The sequence below is a fragment of the Leopardus geoffroyi genome, chromosome B3 (assembly GCF_018350155.1).
Source record: "Leopardus geoffroyi isolate Oge1 chromosome B3, O.geoffroyi_Oge1_pat1.0, whole genome shotgun sequence".
Lineage (NCBI taxonomy): Eukaryota > Metazoa > Chordata > Mammalia > Carnivora > Felidae > Leopardus > Leopardus geoffroyi.
In genome coordinates, this window is record NC_059337.1 from 42,543,966 (window position 1) to 42,562,351 (window position 18,386).

Below are 18,386 nucleotides of genomic sequence, written 5' to 3' on the forward strand. Positions count from 1 at the left end.
CAAAAAAAGTTTAAAAAAAAAAGATTTAAACTGTCCAAGTAAGTCACTTTTACACAAAGGTCAAGTCACCTATATAACTGTGAGGATTAGTGATCTTTGTAGAATGGAACCAAAAAGGTCTCACCCAGATTACAACCCTACCTGCTTAGCACCCTATCCTCTCCTTACAGTCAATCAGTAAATATAAAAATTAAAAATAGTCAACCAGAATTGGATCATTAGAAGTTCTTACTAGGGTCACCTTGGACTGCGTATCACTACTAAGTCTCAAAGCAGGAGAGATTACTTCTGTAACCATTGCAACAAGGTAAATATTGACCCCTATCTGTGCATTAAGACTGGACGTCACTAAGGCTAAACAACTCTCCCATATGTAAATGAGGTGCAGCTCAACCGACTTCCTTTTCATTCACTACTTACTTGAGAGCACAAAATGAGTAGGTCTAGAGGTTTGGAAAGTAAGCACTGTTTGCACTTCGACTGAAGACGTTAATGCTACTACTGCCTTCACTGAGCAGAGTGACAAAGAGTAAAGCCAACCACTCGTCTGTGAACTATTTGCCTAGAAAGCAGACGACCAACTCAAGAAAGGTTTGAGGAGAGACTGCTCCTTCCACCTTACCCGGGTCTGCATCATGAGTAGAGCAAGCAGCTGGAGAAGAGGAAGCCCAATGCCGTGTAAGGGAGCCGCCTGCTTTGGGCACCTGCCATCCACCTGGTCAGGACCATAAGCGTAATCCACCAAACACAGGTAAACGGAAAGATTTACCCAGACCGCCACATTCATAAGAAAATAAAGTGTTAAACATAAATGTGATGGTCTTGCCAAACTCTCTTCTAAAAGAGCCACCAAAACACAATATACATTAAGAGGATCAAATGTACCAGACTCCCACACGTACACTCCAGGCTCTAAAAAACCCTCTAAACCCACCAATACCATTGACAAAGCACCTTTTCCCTATTTAACAGCAGGGTTGAGTAGGAAGCCCCTGTCTCGCTTCAAGTTCACAAAGGGAACACTGAGTAGGTAAGGAGAGTGCCATTTCCAGTCACAGACTTCTGCATAATGAATTCTTGGCCACACAGCATACCCACAACAAGGATGAGGGTGGAATTAAGCAGGACTGGTTTTCCTGAGAACAGCAGCCATTTTCTCGGGGTGGGGGGAGGGTCTGTTGAAAAAAGTGTCCATGACATGGAAGATAAGTCTTTTCTCACCTAGGAAACCACAGCTGACACCATGCCCCCCCACCCAGCCCAGGATCTAAGAAGGACTTCCCAGGGGAGGCCTTGGATGAGTCTCTGATCTAGATCTCAACTTCTTCATGGAAGCAGTGTCCATGGTAATTTTTCTGTTCCAAAGGGCTGGTGTGAGCATTTCTGCAAACACCAGGCCTCAAATGCCTAGGTGGCTTACACACCAGATCGTCAATAAATGAAAGCTAATTTTAAAAACCAAGGTGATTACCTCTTCTGAGACACCAGAGCCTGAAGCCATTTTTCCAACAGTATTAACACTGATTAGCTTTTCCAAGCCATCAGCACTGGCTTAGGGGTAGGCAGCATACCCTGAGAATTTAGACGGTTCTGGGTTGAAGGTGGAGGGTGGGGGGCAACACGACTAAGACCTCCAAACAGAAAGCAGGTTCCTCGGAAGGACGGGAAGACTGAGAAGCTAGGAAAACTTGAGGCCGTGCCCAAGATGGCTGTTACCACCTAAAAGGGAGAATCCATTCAAACATGCTCCACGGAGGTGCCAAGGTATGGGGACATCAGGCCCCAGAGAGGAAGGACTATAATTTCACCACGTAACTGGGCTGTGATGGCAAAAGCTGCTACCCTCATCCCAACAGAGTAAATGCTGCTTCTTGCATTTAACATTCAGAATCAAGTCACAGGTAAATCACGGAAGCCCGGAGTAAACGAAAGAATATAAATATCACCAACGTGGAGCATTAGAAAATCAAAAGTACAGCTGCCCCAAATGGAGAGGTAGATGATGGTGGGGGGAGGGGGTCAACAAGAAACAGCCTATGGAGGAGACAGAACAAGGATGGAGGAGGTTCCTGAGGGGGCAGGGAGGAGACAGCTATGGGACTGAAAATGTTAATCAGCTGCAGGGAGGAAGGGAGAAGGGGGATGGTCAGAGTGAGCTCATCAGCAATCACAACAAGACACCATCAACAGCTCTTAAAACTGATCAAGTGAGAAAAGGTGCTGTTAGCATAGTATTTATACATGTCCAAGCCACAAAAGTAAAAATGATCTGCAGGGGGAAAAAAAAAAAAAGGTGGTTGCTTCTGAGAAAAGCAAGACTAAGTGAAGGAAGAGGTAAAGTAAAACCCTATTGCTTTCATTACAAGCCGTTCTGGAATGTTTTCCACTGTTAGCCATTTGCATGCATTACTTAGACTAACATTATATGACAGGCAAGATCCCCTAGAAGACTAATGTTTAGATCACAGCTGTAGGTTTTTCCTCAACTTACAGCAGGCTTCACGGTGCCATATTGAGTCCTTGCAGCACGCTTAAGCTGGCCTGCAGCATGCTTAAAGTCATGTTTAAACTCTGCGAGTAGACTAGTTATTTTCTGGTCTGAAAACCTGTCCAATTCCGATTTGTTATAAACAGAAAGGCTTTGTTGATCATTTTAGGTCTTCAGAATATGGGACTTCATAGCTAAACTAGGGGAGTTTTAAAGGTTTGTGTTCTATAGGAGACTATTTCAACGCAGACACAAATATTCCAGAGCCGTCAAGTTCGGGAATGACGATCAATTCTTAGAAAAGGCTCAAATCTTGAGCTCTCCACAGGGCTAACCTTGAAAGAGATTAAGTGATGAGCCTCATTAGTCAAAAAGCATACAGAAACAGCACATTCTATTATACCCGTGAATTCCTAAGTTTAATGAAACACAATCTGGAAATTGTTGTTGTTCTGAAACATTTACTAAGCACAGACAGCAGAGTGAGGAGCCTCGCACATGACAGGGAATCCTGATCAAGGATGTGATGCTAATTAGGATGATGCTAATTAGGACTCCCAGCCACTCAGGCAGCCCACAGGGGGGTAAGCAAGTGGCAGTGCCTCCAGTCAACCAGCAGAGTAATCTAAAGAATCCAGCTAATAATGGAGGATGGCAGGAAGACAAAAGTGCCTAACAGATTACATTTTTAATGAGGAAAAATAAGCATCGGAACTCACCTTTCCTGACGTCAGAGCTTTTAAGGGACTGATAATGACAAACAGCTATGTAGATCCTGCTTTGAATTTTACCGATTCAAGACCTCCCCTAAACAGCACTGGGAATTAGCGATTCCCAGAGAGTCAGAAACAGTGTTTTTCACTTAAAATTGGTTTTTAAATATTTTTCTTACAAGCCTGCAGGGAAAATGGAGATAAGTTCAGAATATTACATCTATTCTTAAATCCAGAATACATCACGAGTCATTAAGTAAAACGTTAAACAAGTCATTTGTCATATGTGCCCCCCCAAACACTTTATCAATTTCTCTCCTCTCTCATGCACATAACCCGTTAAGAGCACACGTTTATTCCTGTGAAGCATGGCTATCTCCAATTCTCAACGTTCACCCCTACAAGATCTCGCCCAGCAGTGCTTGGCCTTCTGAAATACTCAGAACATGATTGATTGATTTTATTTTTCATTCATTAAATTGTATTCAGCCTCAGCCTGGCCCACATCCCTTAAAGCAATTCTCCCCTCTCTGGTTTATGTCAAAATAAAAGCTTCTGCTAGCATTTCTTCACGACTTTAGACACGTTCAGCAGTGTCAAGATTTCAGATAATTTCTCATATTCGTATACATTTAAGACAAATGTTGCTGTTGTTTGATATAGCTTTTTCCTAAAAAGGATAGTGAAATAAATATCCTCAGAAAGCAAGCCAAATGAAACATACAAATCAGGCAGTAAACCAAGAGAAGGGTTGACGGAAGGGAAAACAACGAGGTAAGTCTGTCAAATTTCATTTAAGTTGCCAGAAAATAGGAATGTTAAAGGAATCACCAGGGGAGGAATTCCAAAGGACTGAACCACTGTGTTCCTATCAATGTTGGCCACAGTATGATTTCACAGAGCTTTCAAAAGCAGCCAGGATTATGTAGGCATCTTGAAATAGGTGTTATTACTGCTCCTTCCCCACAGTATTTTCCTCTCCTAGTGATTCAGTCCATTATTGCCCCTGTTCTCCACCCACCCTGCCCCCAGTCACAGCCATACACCCCAAGGAGAAGTAAATGGAAAGCCCAGTTTTCCCTTCTGTACAGGACATGGCCTAAGAAAGCACTTGGCTCACTGCTCTCGGATCTGGAACCCAGGAAAAGGCTTATGTCTGAGGTGCTTCCTGCCCTCTGGGCCCAAGCCCCTTAACCAAACAGGACCTGTAGGTCCTCCAAGGACAACAGGCAACACCAGGACAACCAAATGGTTCCTGAGCAGGAGAGCTCCCTTACCCTTTCCTATCCCCTATACACGTGATCCCACCGCCCTCAGCGCAGAACTCTGGGCCGTGCCCTCTACCCCTCCCCAGTCCTCTGCTCCTCACACACACTGTAAGCACTGGTCTCCCTGCAGGCAGGCATTCAGCCCACTGCACTCCTGCCTCTCAGCGTCCCCGCACTGGAGGGGCACACTCATCTGTCAGATACTACCTGGCCGGGGGGCTGCCCACCATGGTGAGAAAGGATTCTGTATCCTTTTATCCAACAACTTAAGATCCCGTCAAATTTATGTTTACATTGACTGCAAGATAGCTCACGGCTCAATTGCATGTTCATGTGAATCAGCCATTTTTATTTGGGTTTCCCAAGAGAATGGTCCCTTCTCTTCTGTTTGACCTCACCTCTCAATTCAACTAGGCTAACTGTCACGGCATTTTCTCACAAGAGCTATTGTGGACTACGGCATTTTCTCGCAAGAGCTATTGTGGACTACGTTACAGTTCTATCCTGCTTCAAAGGAATGAGACAGTTTTAGAGGCAGAACAGCCCTTAGCCATCAGTCAGGCATGCCAAAATTTCCCAAATGCCAGTCTTCAGCCAAGTGCTGGCTAGTTCATGGCTGACAGTCGCAGGTCAGCAGGGAAATGACAAAGAGGTGCAAGCAGAAAAGAATTTTCATGTATGAAAATGCTAAGCGCATGCCATCTAAAGACAAACGTAGGACATTCCTACTTTTTCAGTATTAAAGTATTTGTTTTTTCATGAGATGTTGGATGGGAAAGCTTTTTTATTTTTTTTTTCAAATCTTTAATGATGAAAAATTCTGAAGCAAAATAGTATAGGATATAAGCATAGTGAAGACTCACACACTCATCCAGCTTTAATAATGATCAACTTTATATATACGTAGCCAAAAATATATACTAGAAATTGGTCATGAAGTTTTTTTTTTTCCTGTTCCACAAAATCTCAAAGTGTGGGAACGACTAATTGGGGCCAGCCTACACGTTTTACAGATGAAGATACGAAAATTGGCAAAGATCAGCTTGTCCCCAGTTGTGCAGCTGGTCAGAAACAGAACCAGTAAGCCTCGTGTGCCACAATACGGTTTTTGAGAAGAGGGGCACAGCCAATCCTTCTTAACCTGTCAAATGTCAATCCAAGGACACTGAGGACCTGCCTTTTGTCCCTGCCGAGGGAACTTGGGACTGTGCAGCCCCGTCTGGGACAATCAGAGTGCAAAACCCATAATCTATAACCCAAGTTCATTTCATGTTAGAGCAATTGTGTGCCATCCCTGGAGGGCTCCAAGAACCACCAAGCAGTTTCACAGTGCAATGACTACTAGAATTTTCTACGTTCCTTATCAAACACTTCAAAAATCAAACGTTTATAAAGCAAACAAGTGTGAATAAATGAGAATTCATGCCGTAAGGTTAAAAAACAGCTACTTATCCATTCTTGCAGGCTCCCATCCTCACCCCACCCAACTACGAGGTGCAAAAAACAAACAGCAATGTAAGTAGTAAGACCAGACAGCTAGCTACACAGGCCTGCCTCAGAAAATATCAAATGAGACAGGCTAAGTGACAATGTTTCCACACTAAGTTTTATCAATGCAGGGGAGTGGCTAATTGGTAAGAAGATACATCTTTTTTTAATCTTTTTTTAAAAATGTTTAATTTTGAGAGAGAGAGAGAACACGTGCACACAGAGAAGGTACAGAAAGAGAGGAACACAGAGAATCTGAAGCAGGCTCTGTCAGCACAGAGTCCGACACAGGGCTCAAACCCATGAACCGTGAGATCATGACCTGAGCTGAAGTCAGATGCTTAACCAAATGAGCCACCCAAGGGTCCCAATAAGAGGATATATTTTGTAGGGATCACGGGGTGGCTCAGTCAGCTCAATGTCCAACTCCCAATTTCAGCTCAAGTCATGATCCCATGGTTCAGGAGATCGAGCCCCTTATCAGGCTCAGCGCTGAGCCTCTCTCTCTCTCTCTGAAAAGTAATTAAGCACCAAAATTTTTTTTTAATGTTTATTTTTGAGAGAGAGACCAAGTACAAGCGGGAGAGGGGCAGAGGGAGAGACAAAGAATCCGAAGTAGGCTCCAGGCTCTGAGCTGTCAGCACTGAGCCGGAGGCAGGGCTTGAACCCAAGAACCATGAGATCATGAGCTGAGCCGAAGTTGGACTCTCAACCAACTGAGCCACCCAGGTGCCCCAACATTTTTTTTTTAAAGAAGATATATATTTTTAAAGGACTCACCGAAATTCTCAGTTTATGTAAAGAGTTGATTTCCCTGAAGATATCCTAAAGCATCGGAGAAGCCTTCAGCAGCAATACCTAAAACAGTAGAAATCATCAGAATCAAGTGATATTATAGATGTCAGTTTGGGGGGGGGACAATTCTCCATCTATACGTTTGGTCATTTCCCCCCATACTAAGCATGAAAGGAAGTAACTCAGGAAACAATGAATTTCCGCTCCAACACATGGGCTGGGAATTTTCTTTACCAACAGGGAATTGAGGTCCCAAGACAGTTATTTCAAAGACCAAAATTATGTTACTGTTGGCAAAGAGGCAAAAACTCATTCCTCCCCTTCCCTGTGGTAAAAATCCTTAATGGTTTTGAATTTAAACAAAGACCAAATGTATACATCTCCCCACCCACTTGCCCCCACCAGTGTTTAGAACAAAAATCAGGCACTTTTCTCCTTTTTAAAAATTAGCTTACAGGAGCCTTTCTGGTCTCATTCACCCTTTTCCTACTCAGCTCCTCGAACGTGTCTATCAAGTGGTCCCTTCTTGCTTCAACTGTTCCCATCTTATTCCCGGTTCTCGGAGCCATTCACAACTGACCATTTAGCACCCCAGTCCCTGGGAACCCAGTCTGAAGCAGAGAAGCACCATCATCGACTGTCCAAATCAAAATGGCTCATAGCCACAGTTAACAAACAGGTATCTGAGTAAGAACATATATGTGAATCCTTGAAACAGGATAAACATTCAACTAAAGAACCAAGTACTTATATGAAATAGACCCAGGTACATGTAATCATACCTGGGTAGTTATGTAAGACTAGCTAATAAAAGGTGTTGGTTAGCTATTTGGGAGAAAGAAAAAATCTAGATCTCTACCTCTCTGCTTATAAAAAAAAACAAACTCCAGGTAGAATCATGAGTCCAAGAAGAATATATAAACAAATAATTTTATACCACAGGGACAGAAAAGCTTTAAAAAAAAATTTTTTTTAATGTTCATATATTATTGAGAGAGAGACAGACAGACAGACACACACACACACACACATACACATGACATGTGAGCAGGGAAGGGTTAGAGAGAGAGGGAGACACAGAATCTGAAGCAGGCTCTGAACTGTCAGCACAGAGTCTGACATGGGGTTCGAACTCACAAAGCCTGACCCAGGGCAGGGCTAGAACTCACCAACTGTGAAATAATGACCTGAGCCCAAGTCAGATGCTTAACTGACCGAGCCACCCAGAAAAGCTCTTTCTAAACAGGACATCAAAAACTGAAACTATAAAGGAGTGAGACATCTGGCTGGGTGAATTTTTTAAAATTTCAAATTTGTGAATGGCAAAAATGTGTCAAAAATAAAAACAAAGAACAAAGGTGGTATTTTCATCAAAAAGTAAAGTAAGAAACTAGGTACAATATTTATACAGCAGACATATAAAGGCTACTTTCCTCATTAAGCAAAAAAATGAAGCAGTAAGAAAATAGTCCCGTCAAAATGGACAAAGACGATTAATAAGCTTTCATTAAGAGAAGAATCCTAATACAGGGCGCCTAGGTGGCTCAGTTGGTTAAGCACACAATTAACTCTTGATTTCCACTCAAGTCATGATCTCACAGTTCGTGAGATCTATCCCCATTTCAGGCTTCCTGCAACAGCACATGCTCTCTCAAAATAAGCATTTTCAAAAAGGAATCATAAAAGCAATAAACATATGAGAAGATCATCAACTACACTAACAATGAAAACATACAGCTTTAGAAAATGGAGGACTTTTTAACCTATCAAATTGATAGAGATGTTAAAGACTGACCATGGCCAGTGTTAAAGACATAGTTCACGATGTAGTCCACCACTTACATAATTTTGTCCACATGTAAAATGACATATTCTTTGATCCAGCAATGCTACCCCTAAGAATTTACAGGTAGTTAATTGTGTAAGCAGAAAGATGGATATGTATAGCACTGTAATTAACAGAGAAAACAAGTCAATGCCCTAAAGGTTCACAAATAGGAGGCAGGCTAAATAAACCATACAGAGACTGAAAATCATGACTGAGGTTTGTATGTATTGATATGAAAAGATATCCACGTGAAACAGGTGAACCACCATGCACAGTATGATTCCATTTGCGTGTGTGCGTGCGTGTGTGTATGTGTGTGTGTTCCTAGATGTCCTAAGACTCATCTAGAAGGATGTTTATCAAAATAGTTAGGATCACCACTGATTATCAGGATTTTAGAGCATTTTTTCTTCTTATACTGTATGAATTTCTTATGAGCAGGATTTTTCCAAAGAATACAATGAAGCCTTATTATACTCCAGGCTCCAGTGTAAAGTGTTACACTACATAGATTTCTACGTGCCTTCGATCAGCCTTCCCCTGAATTTACTGACATTTGTATCACACACGGCTTGTAATGAACATCGGTACGAGTTCCCTTCCTCATCTCCAGCTCCTGTCCCTTCCCCAGGGCCACTCTGTCTTTGCATTTGGGTTTCTAAAGACACACCTGTATCCTTATTCTAAAACCCCCCTTTTCCACTTAACCTAGCTCAATTCGGTTTGTTACTTGTGACCAAAGGAGTACCACATAATACAGTGCTGCTTTTTATTTTCCATCTTCTCCATCATCCCATTCCATTTGAAAATAGAACAGTAAACCCTGTAATCACATCAATGAAGATTTAGGACATATAATGTCTTGTAACGGTTATGACTACAGCCAAAGTAACTGAAGCAGGAGACTCAAAGCTAGTGTAACAAAGGCAAAAGTATTTCAAGAGACAGGTAGATTCATTCCTGACTAGTAAGAGTGCTGATGAAAAACTACCTGAATAAGAATAAAAACAAATGGGACATACTTGTCCAGATGGGCCATTTCTACGGTTAAAATATTCTCCACTCTCATGTTTTAACCACTTCACTGATTTATTTTTATTGGATTATGTTTATCTATGAAAAGCCTTTTTTTTTCTATTTAGACTATAACATAATGTTTTCCCATAATGGGACCATTATGTTCAATTTATTTCCAGCAAACAAATTTATTCTTCTCATTGCCCTATTTTTAAAGGTTGAGAAGTTCCATATAATGCATGAATCCTCCTAATACCATAATTATAAACCTGGTTAAAAAGCTATAATCCCTTGTAGACATACAAATCCCTTTACAGGTGTGTTGGATGTAAAGTACAAATCTAATTAATCCTTCCCTCCATCTCCTGGAGGCTCCCTCTCAAAAAAAAAAAAAAAAAAAAAAAAAGTCCCTAGAAAGTAGACAAAGGACAAGAACCACTATCCAATTTCAGTAATGAGTAATCATGAGACCTAACCAAGTATGTGTGTCTCCAGGGCCTAAGTCAGACAAACACACAGGGCCATGCACCAGCCTCTCTCTTCTCACCCCTCCCCGGTAGAAGGGCATCTTTCTAAATGGATGGTTGGGGGCAGGTGGACAGGGAGCCAAGCAAGTCCTCATCTGAGGCTGAGACACATCAGGCAGGATTTGAGACACAACACAATACACTTAGGGGAGACAACAGCAGGGTGGTGCAAAGTATAGACTGACCCTGGATCACTTACTAGTCATTTGGCCTCGATGTGCCTTAACCTCTGTGTGCTTCAGTTTCCTCCTCTGTAATAATGCCCATCACAAGAGCTGTTTTGAGGATTAAAGAAGATAGTGTATCTAAAGCAACAAACAATGCTCAAGAGTCTAACATGGTCTTACTTGAGCTCAGTTTGGTGGGAGCAGCCTTGAGCAGAAACTCATTGTTTATTGCCTACTCATAGGAAGTAAGGTCCCTAAAAGAACTCTGGAATAGTATATATCTATGCACGACACTTACCTATCAAAAGCGCTTCCTCTTTAACATGGATAAGACCTTTACAAATGACTAGAAACTAATTTTAGAGGTACCAGAAGCACATTAAAGAACTCTGCCTTAAAATTGACTTCTTTGGATCATCGGATACATCATTTGGCAGCTCCCTTTTTTGAGTAATTTGAGTACCACGCGGTACCTTTTCTGAGTAATTTGAGACAGGCGTAGGTAGAGGTGACCAAAAGATAGCAAACGCTATGGACTTGTCACCACCCTCGGCACTTTAGGGCTGGACTTAACTGCTTTTGTATCCCGGGCCATTTGCTACTGAGAATGTATAGATACTGTTCTTAACTCAGTGCCTAAAGCAAAGTGCCCCCAAATGGCACATCCACTACTGATTATCATCTTCATAGCATTAAAGACACAAAACACATATTCGGCAATCTGATTGAGACCATACCAAGTACTTTTCACCATGAGGGTTTGATGGACATTTGTTTTCCACATTTTACTTGGCAGCATTTGCACAAGAATGTGGGGCCAAGGTGAAGAGGATCTGAGGAGGCAAGGACGTCTCAAGCCACAAAGGGCCTTCACAAGGCATGTGACTGACATCTCATGACATGGTACAGATCCGAAGCGGCTAACAACACCTGTGTCCAAACATTTCATTAAAAGACAAGGAATAGTGTGGAGCGCCTGGGTGGCTCAGTCGGTTGAGTGTCCGACTTCAGCTTAGGTCATGATCTCGCGGTTTTTGAGTTCGAACCCCGCATTGGGCTCTGTGCGGACAGCTCAGGGCCAGGAGCCTGCTTCTGATTCTGTGTCTCCCTCCCTTTCTGCCCCTCCCCCGCTCATGCTCTGTCTCTCTGTCAAAAATAAACATTTAAAATAAATAAATAAATAAATAAATAAATAAATAAATAAATAAATAAATAACAGGGAATAGTGTAATAACACACTCAGGCTTTGTCCTAACACCATCAATATGAGCATAAAAATCAGGAGAGGGGCCCATATCAACATATCTTCAATGTTTTTGCTGCCCAACATTATTTAGAACATAACACCAAGCAAAGCAGAGAAAATCTAAATTGAGCTGATGAGAAAAGTATACAGTTGGCCCTTGAACAACATGGGTTTGAACTATGTGGGTCCACATGTATGTGGATTTTTTTTTTTTTTTTACAGATACAGCACTGTAAGTGTATTTGCTCTTAGGATATTAACATTTTCTCTAGCTTACTTTAAGTAAAGAGTATGTAATACATACAACATACAAACTACGTACTCATTGACTATGTTATCAATGCAACTTGGGGGAGGGGAGAGTCAAAAGTTACATGCCCAATTCTGGCTGAGGGCAGGAGTGGCAGCCCATGTTATCCATGTTATCCTGGAGTCCAATGTACTACTTTTAGCTTGTATTTATCACTAACATTGGACACATTTACTCCTAATTCCTCAGGAGCAAAATCCAAGAAGCAAATAAATCAGATAGTTCTTCAGAGCCCTAAAATGCAGACTGGAAGAGACAGAGTAAAGACAAATTCTGAAAACAAAAATTCTCCCCATTGCCTAACACACCTACCACTTGCCAAGGATCTGTCTTGCTTTTTTCTGAAACCACGAGAACTTCTTCTGTCTATGTACAGCTCCGTGTTTACAGTCCAGCTCCACTGTCAGAAGGTATCCGACTCCAAAGCGAAATGTCCAGTTCTGTTTTCATGGCCCCCTCCCTGCTGACTTCCCAGCGAGAGGCTGGGTGCTGGGGTCAAAAGAAACCCAACAAAGCCCAAGCTCAAAGCATCAATGCCCAAGGTTTCCAGAGAGGAGAAATGATAAGCTACCTTGCTCTGTGCAGGGCAAAGAAAAAAGCTCCAGCAATCTCTTTGTATTCCTCTCAAACCAGAATTCCAGCAACCTAGGAAGTCAGGGATGTTATAAGCAAAAAAAAAAAAAAAAAAAAAAAGATTCTCCATAAATGTGTAAAAGGCTGGTTTCAACAACCCGAGTTTCTCCAATGCAGGACATTTTAGACACTTTAATGTGCAAGCATTCATAGTGAATGAGTAGCTCCAACCTTATTTGTACACAGATTCCCTTACTCCCGTGGTCTGGGTCCCGGGACAAGGGCCTCACACAACAGTTTGGAAAATGTTATAATGAGATTTTTATGCAAATGTTTATTGAAGGCTTACTCTGTTCTCCTACATTCACAATTGCATGACTAAGCACAATGCCCTGAAAAGATCAATTAATGGGGCAAAGAATGTTAATGCAAAGGACTGGGAAGCTCGTGTTCGCTATGAGGGCCAGAGAAGTGCTACAATTATACACAGTGACCTCACTCAGACTATAGGTTTATCGCAACCAGAAAAATTTGACTGATGCCATGAATTCCTTCTTGTTATATAATTCACCGTTCCTCTTTTCAAAACCTTAAAGGCACAGAGAATCACACTAAATTAGTAACATGAGCAACTGGAATGCAGGCTTCATAGGAAGAGGGACTCTACAAGGTTCAGGGCTATACCCTGGCCCTTTAATAGGATGGGTGCAAAGACGCCCCACCGATACAGGACTATTTGAAGAAAAGAATAAGTAAGCCATCTTATGTAAGTGTATCATTAACTCACCATTCACTGGCCAAAACATGCATTGTACATGTATTTTTCCTTATGACTTTTGGGTTAGAAGGAAATTTTTGTCTCTTGACTACCACATTCAGTATATTGTTATAGGCAATTATTTTCAATATGAGCCCAATTAACTAACATTCAAATGACTAGGACTTCCAATTAATCAGAGCTATGAAGAGAGTCTCCCTTGGGGAAAGGAAGAACAAACACATTCATCTTTTAGAAGTCTGCAACCACACACCAAAAAGCTTTCATCACCAATTTGCTGAAAAAAGCAAGTGAGCATGGAATACAGACATCAAGAAATATCCTATGTTATTAATTTCAAGATTCTGAACGTAATGTTTAACATAACCCTGAGATGTTACACTACCTTCAAGTGAACAAATCAAAACTTCAATGTTTTTGCCAAACTCAATTCACTATGACAAAATTGGGCTATTTATTTATTTTGAGAAAGAGAGTGCAAGCGGGGGAGGAGCAGAGAGCCAGAGGGAGAGAGAGAATCCCATGCAGGCTCTGCATTGTCAGCACTGTGGAGCCCAACATGGGCCTGGAACTCAAACTGCAAGATCGTGACCGGTGCCCAAGTCAAGAGTCGGACAATATAACTGACCGAGCCACCTAGGTGGCCCCGGGGAAGGCATTTTAGAAAAATTTCTAACAACTGTGTTTTTTCTTTAAGAAACAGAGAAGAAAAGAACAGGGAAATACTGCTCTAGTTCCCCCTTGGTCTTTCCAAAAATTAAATTGATTAGACCCTTCCCTACTCCCATTTTTGCTACCAAGCAATTCGTGGCCAGGATGTCCCTGTTGGCAGTTTCCAGTCTTGGCTCGAGTATGTTCCCATCTATTGCAGCAGTCCTGCCCAGTGGCCCCTGCATGCCAGCTCTTCTCCACCCCCAGAGTAAACCCCCAGAATCCAAGACTGCAAGAAGCATTTGAGTTGTGTCTTCAGCTCCCAGGCTAGAGGGACCGCCAGGGCCTGCTTCCTCCCTTCCCACCTCAACTGTCCTGGCAGTCAGCGCTCCTTCTCGAACCCTGCACCCTCTGAGCTGCTTCCACTGCGGTGGCCTTCGACCTCCAGTCTCCATGCTTAAAATGACCTCCCCACCCTCCTACTCATCCGGCTGCCCATCAAGTTCCACCTACTCTGGGGAGACTTCATCAACCACATCTCTCTCTGCATTTCCCATACTATGTTGCAATCATCTATTTTAGTGTATATATTCCCCACTAGACTGTGAGCTCTTAGAGGCAATAATTGTGGCTTCCCCCCTAGTCCTTGCCTCAGCTGGAGCACAGTTCCTAACACACACTAAGTACTGAAATATCTGAATTAACAAATGTATCTTGTATGATTAGTAACTCTAAGACACTGAAAAAAAAATTAACTGGGGGCGCCTGGGTGGCGCAGTCGGTTAAGCGTCCGACTTCAGCCAGGTCACGATCTCGCGGTCCGGGAGTTCGAGCCCCGCGTCGGGCTCTGGGCTGATGGCTCAGAGCCTGGAGCCTGTTTCCGATTCTGTGTCTCCCTCTCTCTCTGCCCCTCCCCCGTTCATGCTCTGTCTCTCTCTGTCCCAAAAATAAATAAACGTTGAAAAAAAAAATTAAAAAAAAAAATTAACTGTAAGACACTACAGTAAGGGGCTTCAAGAGGCTGGAGTACAGCAACGGAGTCAGGATGGGGTCAGGGGTATGAGCGTGTATATGCCTGTGCGCGCATGTGTGTATGTGTGCGGACATACCTGCACAGAAAAAAAAAAGGGGGGGCTGCCTTGTTCTATGATCACTCTCCAACCCTGTACCTCAAAGTCAAGGTCCCAGTTAAAGCCCCCTTTTCCATTCTTAGTCCTAGGGATTGGCTGTTAACTTAGTTTTCCGCCACAGACCTTTCAGTAAACTTCTCTGCTGTTTGACATGATGTCAATCAGGGAACTACACAGTTGAGTATTCATTCCTTCTTTCCCATCCCGAAAGCAAACAAAGGCTTTATGAGGTTTAGAGATCAGAGAATGGGACGAAAAGATACCCCTCTACAAGCTATCATCCCATCCCTAACCCCTAAAGCAAATCTGTTTTCTCCCTCACTCCACCTTGGATGCTGGGAGGAAGCACAAAGCAACACAGAAAACCAACAGTGGACCCAGATATACAAGAATAGGCAAATGTTAGCATCAACTATCTAAGCGTTTCTTAGAAAGGTGGGGTGAAAAGCTGTAGTGAAGACACCAAGAAGGTACAACCAATCCAGGGGAATATTCATTAGCACTAAAAAGAAATGAGTGATCAAGCCACGAAAAAGACTTGCAAGAATCTTAAACGCATATGACTGAGTGGAAAGCTAATGTGAAAAGACTTCATCCTATGTAATTCCAACCACCGGACACTCCAGAAAAGGTGAAACTATGGAAACAGCAAAAAGATCAGTGGTTGCTAGAGACTGGGGAGAGGGAGGGATGAGCAGACAGAGCACAGACTTTGTAGGGCAGTGAAACTATGCCGTATGATACCGGAATAGTGGGTACATGTCATTATGCATTTGTCAGAGCTCACAGAACGTACAGCACATGTTCACTGTGCAACAGTGAACCCTAAGGTGAAGTATGGATTTGGGGTGATTATGATGTGGCAGCGTAGGTTCATTGATTCTAACAAATGTACTGGTGAGGAATGCTGGTAGTTGGGAGAGGCTGCGTATGTGTGTGGAGAGTGGGGATATGGAAATTCTGCATCCTTTCTGCTCAACCTTGCTGTGAACTTGGTGCTCTAAAAAATGAAGTCCATGAAAAAAAGAAGTTAAAATTTAAAAAAAATTTTTTAAAACAAAGGAAAGTGAGATACTGGTTCTCCATATGCCCCCCTCCCCCCCTTCTACCAGGCACCAAAGCCAGGGAAAACCCTACAGGGGTCCTCACCACTAGTGGCAAGAGCCCAGGGACAGATCTGGGGTTAGACAAGGGGGGATTGGACCTTAATCACATTCTTAGTAACAGGGATAGAGAATCTGGCGTCCAACTATACATCACTTGTAGGTATCAGGAGTAGTGAGGTTGAACATGGCTGCCCATGCAGTGTTGGAACCTGCAAGAATAGGCCCCAAGAGGTGGTATCCTCCCTACTGTTATTCCCAGTGCCACCTCAACCTGTAATTTGAGGGCGATTACTCCCTATTAGCACCTTAAGAACTGCCTCTGTAGAACAACTCAACTAAAGGACACAAAGGGAAAATGTGACTTCCTCCAGAGGTAAGCCATCTGGTTTTCCTCAACAGTGAAAACCCATCAACTGTAATAGAATATCCCAAGGTTACAGCCAGAAGGAGGAGTAGGCATCCTACTTAGGAGACGGGCTCAACTCCCATGAACAAGCAAAACGGCTCATTCCTCCAGCTCTCAAAGCCCGGATGTTTTGGGTGCTGTGAGCCAACATACAACATAAAAGCAACAGCAAGAATCAAGGCGCACTGTGAAATTTCATCAGCATCTAGGCAACATAAAGGATCACAAATAAGAACATAGGGTCATTTGGAAGGACAGTTTAGCTAATCAAGAACAAATTAACTACTCAGGTATACACAATGTGAAAATCAGGGACGCTTATTTTTTTATAAATAAGAATCTATCATCACTTGGCTCTGATTAGTAGCTATTGTATCCCTCAAACTTCATCTTTCAAAAGCAATTTTGCTGCCCTAACCTCTCTTACTATGTGCACTTGGGTCTTCATAAATTGTCACCTGATGTATTTTTCAACTAAATCCCTCTTATCTTTTTTCATCTAGCCAATGATTCTTCATATACTCGTTACGGTACATTTCGTTCAAAACCAAAACACCCCCCCACCCCCCGCTTCCCCAAGCAAATCGTTTTGTCATTTAAACTTCCTCCTCTTCTCAGAACATATCCAAAACTAATTCTCCTTAGCCATGACTCCTTCCTGTCCCAGATCTGTCATTCCAAAGGGCCTTGCTTCCCCCTGGAGATGCCCCTACTCTTGCCGTACTCTCGATTTCCAGGGATCTCGTAGATTTCTCTGTGTAATTTGGCAATTCACTATATCATTTTCTAGTCAGTCTAATACAGGTTCTGTAGGATTCTAGGACTATGAAAGGTAAGGTATACTCCAGAGCTCAGTGCAGAGCCTGGTGCTGGGTCACCCAGGGCCAGAGGCATCTTGGTTCCTTTACACTCATGCTGAGTGAAGAAGGGCAGTGTGGGTCTCCCGGGCCTCACTTCATTCCCATTCAAAAAGCAGAGAGAAGAGCCTCCCTCATAAGCCAACCCAAGGACCACATGGGCCAAAGGCTGGGGTAAACATGCCTGCAATCAACTGACTTTCTTCTCCTTCCCATGTGTGACCTCCTGGCTCTCTAACTGGCATAATATCTCTAAGAACAAGAATTAACACTCAAAGGGCACCTGGCTGTCTCAGTCCAAGAAGCATGTGACTCTTGACCTCAGAGTTTTAAGTTCAAGCCCCACATTGGGTGCAGAGATTACTTAAAAAATAAAATCTTTCAGGGATGCCTGGGTGGCTCAGTTGGTTAGGCATTCGACTTAGGCTCAGGTCATGATATTGCAGTCTGTGAGTTCGAGCCCAGTGTCAGGTTCTGTGCTGACAGCTCAGAGCCTGGACCCTGCTTCGGATTCTGTGTCTTCCTCTCTCTGCCCCTCTGCAGCTCGCACTCGGCCTCTCTCAAAAAAATAAACAGGGGCACATAGATGCCTCAGTTGGTTAAGTGTCTGACTTCGGCTCAGATCATGATCTTGTGGCCCATGAGCTACAGCTCCAACTCGGGCTCTGTGATGACAGCTCAGAGCCTGGAGCCTGCTTTGGATTCTCTCTCTCTCTCTCTCTCTCTCTCTCTCTCTCTCTCTCTGCACCTCCCCTGCGCTTGCTTGCTCTCTCTCAAACATTAAAAAAATTGTTTTAAGAAATAAATAAATAAATAAATAAATAAATAAATAAATAAATAAATGGAAAATGAGAATTCACACCTTTCCTTTACCCTTCGGGGCATTTTTACCACTCGGAATTATCATATATGGTTTTAAAATATGTCTCCAAATTAAAGGCAGTTATTTTTGAGGGATAGAATTTCAGGACTTTCCTTTACCACTTCACGTAGCATATAAATACTTAAAACTTCCTGCTAAAAAGTTCAATCACCCAT

General features: G+C 42.7%; 1 protein-coding gene across 13 annotated transcripts in view; it reads right to left on the reverse strand.

Moving 5' to 3' along the window:
* TLN2 (talin 2) overlaps positions 1-18,386 on the reverse strand; it is a 437,549-nt gene that overhangs the window by 250,797 nt on the left and 168,366 nt on the right. For 11 of the 13 annotated variants that reach the window (XM_045449534.1, XM_045449533.1, XM_045449530.1 and 8 more), the window contains one exon: positions 6,738-6,815. The exons of the other annotated variants lie outside the window; for them this stretch is intronic. The gene's annotated coding sequence lies outside the window, so the exon portion shown is untranslated. The remainder of the gene's footprint in view (positions 1-6,737; positions 6,816-18,386) is intronic. 13 annotated transcript variants of the gene reach the window in all.